At 39.7% G+C, this 11,762-nt stretch overlaps 1 long non-coding RNA gene across 2 annotated transcripts; it reads right to left on the bottom strand.

Annotated features, from left to right (window-relative positions):
- Window positions 1-5,630: 5,630 nt before the first annotated feature.
- Window positions 5,631-11,252, bottom strand: LOC119016133. Of its 2 annotated transcripts, none has more exons than XR_005073836.1 (4): window positions 8,777-11,252; window positions 7,892-7,929; window positions 7,164-7,201; window positions 5,631-6,203 (listed from the first exon to the last, which is right to left on the bottom strand). It is a non-coding gene; the product is annotated as an uncharacterized LOC119016133 (long non-coding RNA). The 2 variants fall into 2 exon arrangements; XR_005073837.1 differs by lacking the exon at window positions 8,777-11,252 and adding an exon at window positions 8,213-8,265.
- Window positions 11,253-11,762: the final 510 nt, after the last annotated feature.

Genomic DNA, 11,762 nt, shown 5'->3' with positions numbered 1-11,762 from the left:
CCCATATCATTGAGCAGAGGAAAAACCTTTTTACCTTTGGTCTGTTGGCCATAAACAAGTCTGCAAGTTGAGGCAAAGTCTGCCATACACATCTTCTCAAACTCGGGTGTTTCAGGCCTAGCTTTGTACTTGTCTGTCAAAGATGTCATCCACACATGTACACTTTCTGATGTTGTGTTTTGCAGATCTGACATGGGGCGACTCATTTTCACTGAGTTGTCATCTGTAGGAATGAATACGACACCACGTGAACACTTTTTCATTTTGATACCACACGCACGGGTGACACACTCCTGGGCACTGACCTCTCTCTTTTTAGAATAGGCCTGCATGATTTCCCTCATTTCATCACACTCATTGACATTTTCTCGGTTCGAGTTTTCAATGAGCGTTTTCAGATACTCACTGACTGAGTTTTCACTTTTGCAAATATATGTGCAGATGTAGTTTATCAAACTGTAATAATTCAGTATGAACTGAACATCAATATTTGCATCCCAGGCAGAAAGTAGAGCTGCGTTATATGGATTTACCCAGCAGTCTTTTGGGTCACTGCAATCAAACAATCAAATGCTGTGATACTGAGGTATCACAGCATTTGATTGTTTCATAATGTGCAGACATTTCTCATACTCGCTGAGTGTTAAATCACATCGAGACAGGAGCTGGTCTAAACTCAGAGATGCAGTTTCAGCTTCATTCAGCAGCAGGTTCAGTGGTCTGAGCTTTTCTTTTGCTTCTGCCAGTTTTTCTGGATCATCTTTATCTCCAGGTCTTGTTATCATTGTCCTTCTGGAAGGTGGTTGGGGAAAACCAAAACGACATCCAGAGCTAGCACTTCTGAAACATGTCCGTGTGTGGTTTTTGCTGTGCATCTGCACTTCTGTAACTTTCTGGTACAAGTCAGGTTGTGTAACTGGGTCAGGTAGCTGGGCACTGATATATTTGTTCACAAAGTCACAGATAATTCGATCATCATCTTCCTCAAAAATAGGAGCTCCTTCTACCCATAGCAGGCAATGTATGTGTGGACTTCCTCTGTGCTGAAACTCAACACGGTAAAAGTAATCAACAACTTTACCAAGCGGTTGTGCAGGCGACAAGATCAAATCTCTGTATAAGGCCTCAACACGCTTATCAAACATGCGCATTGTAGTCACAGGATTGCTTCGCAGTATGTCACACTTTGCGGACCAGTCAAGTTCATCAAAATCAACTTCCTCACCCTGCTGACATTTTATTGCTTCAATCACCTCAGGCCAACGCATTTCTGCTGCAGAAAATGTACAAAAGAAAGCAGGAGTTCCAAGCTGTCGTATCATGGCAAACAGATCTCTTGTAGTTTTCTCCCAATAGGCTGGTGTCCCTCTGAGTGGCTGCATGAATCTGACTGCATCTTTATTTCTCACCAGTCGTTCAACCTCTCGTTTGTCTTGCAACATTCCTGATGTTATTTTGCGTCCATCTCTGGTGAAAGGTTTTCCCTTACGCAGCTGAATTGTCATGCTGGATGTGGCCAAGTGTATTTCAGTCACAAACTGTGCAAAGAACAAATAGTTTGTGTCTCTGGCAAAGCGATCATCAACACCTAGAAGCCTGGTTTTGAAATAACCACTGGGTGATATTTTGATGAGTCTCTGTGTATCCAGTGTATTTTCACCAGTGGGGAACTGAACAGGGAAAGCCATGGCCTCAAGTTTAGGAGTTTTGAAAAAGCTGACTGGACTATTTCCTTCTGCAGGAGCAACAGAGTAGATTCCTTCACTAAAACACAATATGTCCTCTGAAACATCGTGTAGCTGAAGGCATGACTCTAGAGCAAGACCACCATTTGGCATGTCACCTTCTTGTTCTGGATCATCATTCTGCTCCTCTGGTTGTCTCTCATCACAAATTATCTTTTCATTGCCATCCACTTCATTTTCAGGACCATTTTCTGCCTCACACAGTGCATTTCTCTCACACATGTCAATTTCCATTAAATCATCTTCATCATAATCAACATCCTCCATGGTCACATTAACATCATCACAATCATCATCATCTTCCTCATCAGGAAGTGTTGGGTCACACAGCTCAGCCTCATCTCTGATAGTAATGTCTTTATACTCTGGATGAATCTGTGTCAGTTTATTCAGTGCTTGCACCAGTTTAGACCAGGTAACAGTCTGGAACAGCTGATGGCCTCTGTAACACAAACGCCTCTTCAGTTTAACTCTCAGGACCTGAGACTCACTTCTCAGTCTTGGCAGAGCGTTAACAGTTCCCTCAATCTGAGATGGAACACAGACAACATTCCCTCGAATACACTGCTGTCGTCCTTTAGGAAGAGGAATAATTTTTGCAAATGTTATGCACTTGGCGATTAGATGTCTTTCCAATATGTTGAGATCACACAGTTCAGATGGAATGTCAGCAAGCTCCAAGTTGTTGGCTACAGCAAGGCTAGGCATGGCTCCTTTTTTAAGATGATTATGGCAGGTATGACAAATCCACTCTGTCTTTCGCTCATCAGGCACTTTGCACTGTTCATTTCTGCAGTTATCGTCACAAATATGAACATACTTTCCAGTCAGGCATGCTTTAACCACATCTGGATTTTTTACATAATTTGACCTTGTACAGCGTTGGACTTGGTTTGGAAATGAAGCCTTATGACACACAGTGCAACAAAAAGTGGGACCAGCCTTTATTTGTGATCTGAAAACAGATATGGCCGCAGTGATCAAAGGGTTTTCAGCCTCTCTGTCACTCTCATGTGCTTGTCTATGTATTTGTCTATATTTCCTTGCTATTTTCATTGCACATCTCATCTTATGCATACTCCTATATATAAGATTATTGTTACGCCTGTCACGCATTTGTTGTCTCATTAGTTGTCTATGTTTTTCTCTGAAATGAGAATTCTGCCTGTACTTGCTTGTCATGTATCTTTTTTGTTTTTCTCTGAAATGAGAATTCTGCCTGTACTTGCTTGTAATGTATTTTTTTTGTTTCTGTCTGAATGACAGATTTTGTCTATATGCAGTTGTTATATAATTTCTCTTCTTTTGGCGTAATTCAGGTTTTGTTCGATAACAGTTTCTGAAATGTTCTTGTTTTCTTTGCCTGAGTTCTTTATCAGAATATTGCCTGTTTGCATATGATTTTTTCTTTCCTCTGAAAGTTTTCTCAGAAGCATACTTTTTTTCTTTCCTCTTTTGATTCTCCTTTCTTTGAGATACCTTTCCAGAGCACAAAAGTCTCCTCTTATATTTTCTTTTTGCCTGCCTGCTAAGTTTCAATAGTTTATGGGATATGTCATGTAAGGCACTATCATTCACCACTGTAGCAATTATTGGAGCAGGAGAATTTGATTCATTATCAGGAACATCATGTGATGTGTCAGAATTTAAAGTGAATCGGTTCAATGGCTCTGGTTCAGTCTCCATGTCAGTGCACACTTCATGTACAGTCTTATTGCAGCCATCAGTAACAACAGCGGTTAACCTTGGAGCACTCCGGCTTGACTCCCTCTGATGAGCATCATCCAGCACAGCAGCTGATGGAGCAGCAGTCTGAGCTGTTGGAGGACTGTGTGTGTCTTGTATGGCATTACTCAGGTTTGTTGTGTTCAAACTGTAAAACACCACAGGCTTCAATTCATATGTAGAGGAGGAATGTGTGTCCATCATCTTGTGTTGCTTCATGAGCCTGTCAATCATGTCACTGAGATGTGGGAATGTCAGCATGACAGCTGTACCAGCCATGACCGAACCCAGGGATACAGGCAAACCTTTGGCTGTTCTGGAGTGTGGATCAAAGAAACCATATCTACCTGACCTGGTTCTGAATACTGCAATACACAACGACCTCATCATCAACAGTGCGTATTGGACCTCTGTCAACAAACAGCTCAGTCCTGCCTCTAGGTCCAGAAAGTCATCTACAGCTCCAGGTAAAGGTTCGCCAAACGTCCCGTATTTGGAAAGTATTTTCATGTCTACATGAAGTCTGTGCCTTCGTGTGCGGACTTTGTCAGGTAGCTCATCAGTCGTCAAATGGCTGTGATTAGGGACCTTTTTCCTGGCTTCCTTATATAACACATTACCTTTGTCAAAAACAAGGTCAAGGTCTGCTCTGGTGATGTTTTCATTCTCATAGAGAAATGCAAGAAAGGTTAACGAGTTACAGGTACACTGCTGGTTCCTGAATTTGCCATACTTTAGAGAGGCCTGGCTGCGTGATGCACAGACACGTTGTTCAGAAAGCTGTTCTGTGAGGTTTACATGGTCTGCATTGGATGGACCTGCTATACTGAGATCTGCCTCTACAATGTCTGAATCTGAGATCTGGTGCACATCACCTGAATTGCTTACAGCATAGGAGCAGATTGTTTTATTGTGATCACGACTGTGACATCCCCTCTTTATCATGTCAGCATAAGAGACCTGCAGCAAAGGCACATCACCTGAATGGTTTACCTGGTTAGCAATGGAAGTAGCTGCCACACTCTGGTCATTACCTTGCAGTGTTGTTCTTACCATGTCAGCATAAGACACATGTGGTGAAAGCACATCACCTGAATGGTTTACCTGGTTAGCACTGGAAGTAACTGTTACATCTGGGTCACTACTGTGAAGTGTTTTCTTTACAATGTCAGCATAAGACGTGTGGTGAGCTCAGTGCATCATGTTGATCTCCCTGGTTGGCACTTGGAACATGGGATGCTGCAGACATCATGACCTCTCCACTGCTCTGGGGACCAACACCTTCTTCCTGTTCAGTTACTGTAGCACAGTGCATCTCACCTGATCTCTGCCAGCGCTTGCATGCAGCTTGGGACTTCTTACTTTTCCGAGGCATTGTTGTAGATTCAAACAGATGGGTTTTTTTTTTCAAAAAAATCCTTTTCTAACCCTTGAAAATGGCCTTAAAGTATGCTCAGGTAAAATTCAAGTTTATTTTCTTTGTTTTACTGTTTATTCAGTGCTTTAAAGTCAAAATGTGGTATTCAACTGAGAATAGCTAAACTGTATGCTAGTACTATACTTTTCAGTGACAGCAATCCAAACCTTATTTCCTAACAATCGTAATATACAACACTAGATGAATGTATTCAGCTTTATATTTAAATATACAAATCAATCACAGCTTCTTCAAACAACTGATGGCATTTTATATATATATATATATATATATATATATATATATATATATATATATATATATATATATATATATATATATATATATATATATATATATATATATATATATATATATATATATATAGCTTTGAACAACAATAAAACACTTGTTGATTCAAATAATGTGACCAGAACTAAAGTTGAAGAAAAATTAGATGTAAGTCAGAGACAACAAATGCACTGTATATGATTTTACCTTTACACTTATTCCCACTAGTTCAATAAACAAACTTTTGAAACATGAAAAAACACCTCAATTGATTTTCAATTTTCTTGTATATATATATATATATATATATATATATATATATATATATATATATATATATATATATATATATATATATATATATATATATATATATATATATATATATATATATATATATGTATATTATATATATATATATATATATATATATATATATATGGATAGTCACTCCAAATATTTCTTGTGTATATTGTTTTGCAAAATCTTCTTACAATTTATCACTGTTTAAATCAATTATTTAAATGTAATTAACAATCAAATTAATTAGAATTAATGTTAGCAGTTAAAAAATCAAATGCTGGTAAATACTTGTCAAAAGCTGATCGATGTTGTAGTTCAAATCAAATCAAGTCACTAAGGTGGTGGTAACCTGCTCCGACAGAGCATGTAATGCTTTGTCAAGATAATGTGCTAATGTGAAATTGTCCAAAAAGTGTCAAGTCAAAATGTCAAACCAATAAATGTCAAGCCTTTCAGTGTCAAGCCTTTAAATGTCAAGCTTTTCAGTGTCAAGCCTTTCAGTGTCAAGCCTTTCAGTGTCAAGCCTGTATCCTGTATCTCAAACCAAAATCCAAAAGCCAAAATCTCAAATCTGATGGACAGAAAGGGAGAGAGAGTCTGAGAGGGTAGAGCCAGGCAACGACAGAGATCTGACAACAACCAGGACCTGATCCCTGATTGGACAGAAAGGAAGAGAGAGCATGAGAGGAGAGACAACAGATAGAAAAAAATCACCAAGGCACCTGTAAGACAAAATGGGAAGATCAATTAGAGTGCTGTTGGAACATATGAAAAAAAAAACTCAAGTAGCTTCCACCCTGATGTAAAAACATTAGGGGTGCACATAAATCATGCTGATAAATTACCGGCCAACAGGAATTCCCAAACATTCATTTGAAATGTGAAAACCAGTTGTCATGAAATGCATCAATGCTGTAGGGCTCGTCTTGAGTTCTATTTCCACTGCAATTTCACCACAGTGTGTTGAAGCAGCTGCTGTAGCCAATAGCTTAAGAAAGCGTGTGCTTACTGTCACATCACTACAGAGCGCCAACCCTGATACACTACAAGTCAAAATCTTTGCCATGAATGACATTACAGCAGTAGTAGCCCAGCCATACAGTGCTGAGCTGTGTGTGCCTGAGAGAGACACACAACTGTTTGAAATCACAAAATATATAAATCATGTGTTAATCCAAACAAGATTAAATAGTCAGAGATACTAAACTGTAGGGGTGTAATGATTCATCCGCTATATCGATGAATCGATTTATATTCCTACTACAATCGATCTGTGCTAGGCAAGTTGGCCTTCCAGGCAACATATATCAATTAAACATTGTTTGAAATGGTAAAGTATCGATTGTATCGATACTAGGAAATTGCACATTAGATTTAAGCACAGAAAATTTCAGTAATGTGCGTTTTTTAAAGCACTTTTAATGATAAAGACATGTTAAATGCTACTCAATTTAAAACGCGCCGACAGCAGCGCAGATCTCCAAACAACATCATAACGCAGCATGGCGGATGGCAGAGGAGACGGCAAGCAATGTGAATATGAATCAATGAATCAGTGATCAATGGTATCAGATCATACCGTTCTAAATTAACCAAGATCATCCTTGAATCATATTGGCAACAACAAATTTTGATACCAATCGAATCATTGTTAAAATGAATATTGCAGGTCCCATACTTACCAGGCAAAAGCACAATAGGTGGTCAAGGTCCTCTATATCTAAGAAAGGAAACATATATTAGTTTAGCTACAAATCATGACTAACTACTTCAAAATAACATAACACACTCCCTCAACACAGAATGTTATGGATCAAACTACAATGGACTTACTTCATATGATTACACAATTATTATTGTTTTGTGCCTTGTGCTGCTAAACTCTAATCAGATCAGCACGTAGCACCAGTGGAAAAACAGTTAACTTAAAGGCCTGCTAGTTTTTAATTAATTCATAGATTTGAATTTACAAGTTGTATAGATGTGTCACTCTGTTTAAATAAAAGTTCTTGTGACATATCAAATGTAGTTTTGGTTACAACTGATAATTCAGCCCACTGATGATGTATCTCTAGCTTGTGTTGACAATCAGCCAGAAAATATCATGATATGAAGGCCACACAGGCTGGCAGGAATGCAACGAAGTTCAGTAGAGTGAGAGAGAGAGAGAGAAGGGAGCGTTACAATTCACTAAAGAAAACCAATCTCAACTCATTTCAATGTAAGGCATTAATACTGTTTCATCCCAGCTCTCTGTACAGTGAGCTTGGGTACACTGTATACAGTATATACTGCCTGTGATACCACAAAATATATAAACCATGTGTGAATCCAAACTAAATTAAACAGTTTGAGATACTAAACTGTGTTTCTGTCAATTTATGTAGGCTGTTGCACTTCCCATACTTACCAGGCAAAAACCCAGCAGTCGATGAATGTCCTCTATATCTAAGAGAGGAAACATATATTAGTTTAACTACAAATCACAACTAACTACTGATCCATCTTGGCTCTGTGCATACTTGAATATATGATTTTCTTTGTATTAATGTCACTCTGCTTCTCCATTCTGTTTGTTTGGGTTGTTGAGTTACACACACGCCACAAAATTGGACGTGCTTGGTGTCATATATCATTTTTATTGTGACTTGGGGAAACATGGGGAACACTGTCTCATATCAGTTTAGTGACAGTCATAATAATCAAAATGTGTGTGTGTGTTTGTACTCACACTGTAGTCAGCACAGCACATCAGCAGGCACAACAAGGATGGTCAGCGGTTTGGGGGAGAGACAAGTTGAGCATTTCAGTTAATTTCAGAAAACCAGTGTCACAGCTCATTTGAATATATATATATATATATATATATATATATATATATATATATATATATATATATATATATAGATAGATAGATAGATAGATAGATAGATAGATAGATAGACTAAGACAACCAACAGCCAACGCACTAACAGCATTTTTCAGTCACAAGCAACAGACATAAAATCAGCAAGGCATTGTCTATCTGAACTGTTATTAACTAGAGCTAACGGACGTTGGTTGTATTCTCGTAAATCCTTCACGCGCTCGTCAGTTATCAGTTAGCGTTAGCGGTTAAGCTAGCAACGTTACCATCGTGTAGCCAACAGTAAAGTCTTTGCCTAACAAGAAAAACTCTACACACATTAATTCACGTTTACTCTTGTATGAATTAACACAACTTTGGATGTACTGCTAAAACAATAAACCTGTATTTCAACTGTTCATAACTGCTAGCTGTGACGATCGGTCTTACCTGACAGACAGCATACGGCGACTGAAGCAACGTCCGGTCCGGCTGCTCTGACAAAGTTTGAGTGTGGTGTTCAAGGGATACTCGGAAATTCTGGTGTTGAACCTCTGAAAGCGATCCCGAAACCCTGCAATATCTCATAGAGCAAGTGGTAAAACGTTTGCCGAATGAACTACCGTGTCCAAACAGTAAGGAATGTGCTGTACACTGCATTTCACAACGTATATACAGTTTCTACTAAAGAAACAAGTTTCAAAATTGAGCCATGTTGCCATGTTGCAAACTAACTGACACTTTCACAATGAAACAAAAATCGTAACGCATGCTACTTAATGCCAAATTCAAAAGAAGGCACAAATGATTTAAAATGTGTCATAGGCGTTTCAACATTTTTATGAGGTTTCTCCTCCTGATGCAACAACCCTTAAAATTACTCGATTTGTAAGGGGTTCTGGGATTTGCCATAGCGACAGTCATCACACAGGCACACCAGAGAGGGAAATTATCACCCGCAACCCACAAGTGAATTTGTGTGCTGGCGGGTTGATTTAATCAGTTAACCAGCCACTATGGCGGGTTCATTCCAGTCAGATCTGATCCAATTAATCTTAATGATCGATATCTTGGTTAAGGCATAACAGTGTGCTTTCCACAACCCTACAGTTGGATCCGGTCAAGTGATATGTTTCTGATTGGACCTCAGTTGGACCTCCGAAGAGCCGGAATTCAACATTACTATACAACGGCAGTGAGCAGTCATTTGGACCGCTAGATTTAAACTCTATTTAATCTCTCATGTAAATACTCAATTGAATGATGAATGCATTCATTGTCTCATGATTTATTATTTTTTTTAAAAAACGAAATAACACCAAAATGTAGTCCTACATTTATACCCCTCGCACAGTTACCACTTGTGGCATTTCAAGTTTCCAGCGTTTTGTTTTCTTTGCAACTCTTTCGGACCGGCACTGCCTCAGTGTCCGTTTCTGCTGCTGCTGCGGTGGTTGGGTCCGCTGCTGCCCACCTTGTGCCGACTGTTCGGCCCTCAGCTCGTCTGTCAGCTGCTGCAGGACTTTCCTCCGGGTTCTCCTGCTGCTGGTGCTCCTTGAATAAGATGCGGACATTGATCCCAGCCAGGTCGAGGATGTTAAAGAAGACACTGACCATCTTCCGTACCTCCTTTGACGGAGTACGCCCTCCCTTCGCGCTAAATTACATAATCACCATCAATAAACAGGATGCTGTCTGACTCTCTCATTCACGGGATGGAGGCTGTTTTCTGTGGGAAAGTTCCCTGAAGACTCAGTCGGGAAGACTGACAGTCGCGGTGATTTATTTTCATCACAAACACTCGGCGAGTTGAAGTTTTCTGCCGGTTACAGAAGGTGTTTTCCGGCAGACATGTAACGAGGAGTCGGTGGGACGGGAGGACGGACGCTTCTCCACATACAGCTATAGTATTTCTTTCCACACAAAGACAATAACAGTTAGTTACTTTTGTGGGACATTTCTCTGTAGTTGAGTGAAGGACCTGTGCAGCTATTAGGCTGTCAGACCGACACCCCTCGCTCCGCGCCTTCGTTCACACTGGGGCGGTTTACCAATGATGCGGCCCTGATACTACATCCAGAGGCAGATCAGCGAAATTTCCGCCCTCTCTGAAACTTTCACACAGAGGACGGTGTGGAGAATTGGCGCAGGATCCCCGCATGCAAACGGCAGTGTGAATGGGGCTAGAGATTTGCTTTCGCCCTACGAAAGGTGCCCACGTGCACGGTGCTCAGGATGCAGACATTCTTCCTTGGCTTTCCCTGCTACACAGTCAGAGTCGCATCACTTCAGCACCTTGGTGTTGAACAGCTCCGCCGTTTTACGGAAGGGCGAACTCCAGTTTGTGTTTCCCCATGGTACCAACCAGGTTATACAATACAACTATATAATAATTAACTTACAAGTAAATACTCAAAGAAGTGCAGAAAATGTAACAATGAAACCCCGGGAAATGACGTGTGATCAATATGACCGCTTAATGGTCGAAATAGGTAAAACATATTACATTTTGTTTTTCAAATTATTTTTGTGTAGTTTATAAAAAACCCTATTCTAAATTAAAATCCAAACACAGGAAAAGTCATGTAACAAATGACATTCACATTTTTGAATGGAGGGGGGAAAAATCAGTAGACCTGATGGGTAGTGATGCGCAGGTCAGGGCTTCTGTGGTTCAGAACCATGGACAGCGGTGAGAAAGAGAGAGACCACACACACGCCCCAAAGATATTAAAACAAGGTGAGGGGGATCAGTTCTGTGACAGCAGAAGAGTCAGCAGCTGGATTTTGCAGCCACGGTCAGTATTAGTAGACGTATAGGCAAACAAAAAAACAACAACCACGACCATTATTCATTTTTTTTATTACATTTGTGAGAAGTTATTATAATGAGGATTTTCACTTCCCCACAAACATAATAAATCCCTCCAAATAGTTATTACATTCGTGGGAAATCACATGTTACATTTGAAGAGGGCAGCGGCCATTACCTTTGTGGAAAATGTATTAAATTTGTGGGTTTATTACATTAAATGCTGGCTGCAAGGTTGAATGGTCTTAAAAAGCTGAAGATTTGTGAAGCCAAACGGTTTTTTTTAAATGTTCCCATAAGGATGAATGGGAAAACGCCTGCCAAAGATGAAAATGTCCCCATAAGGATGAATGGGGAAACACCTGACAAACTCCTGCGATCTTTGAAAAAACTGTAATGGTTATGGTCAAAATGTTTATTTGATGAGTAACAGGAGACATTGTTAAACGAAGTGATGTTGTTTATATTTCTGGAAAGAATATTTTAAAAAGATCAAAAGGCAGAAAGTCCAATATCTGAAGAGGTTGAAAAGCTGTAGCTTAAGGGGGCAGAACGAGCTTAAAAAGGTGAAAAAAGACTGGAAAGGCAGAAAGATTGTAGAGTAAGAGGGCAGAAGGAGCCTAA

Source organism: Acanthopagrus latus, unplaced genomic scaffold (genome assembly GCF_904848185.1).
Source record: "Acanthopagrus latus isolate v.2019 unplaced genomic scaffold, fAcaLat1.1, whole genome shotgun sequence".
NCBI lineage: Eukaryota > Metazoa > Chordata > Actinopteri > Spariformes > Sparidae > Acanthopagrus > Acanthopagrus latus.
This window is presented reverse-complemented; position numbering and strand designations above follow the sequence as displayed.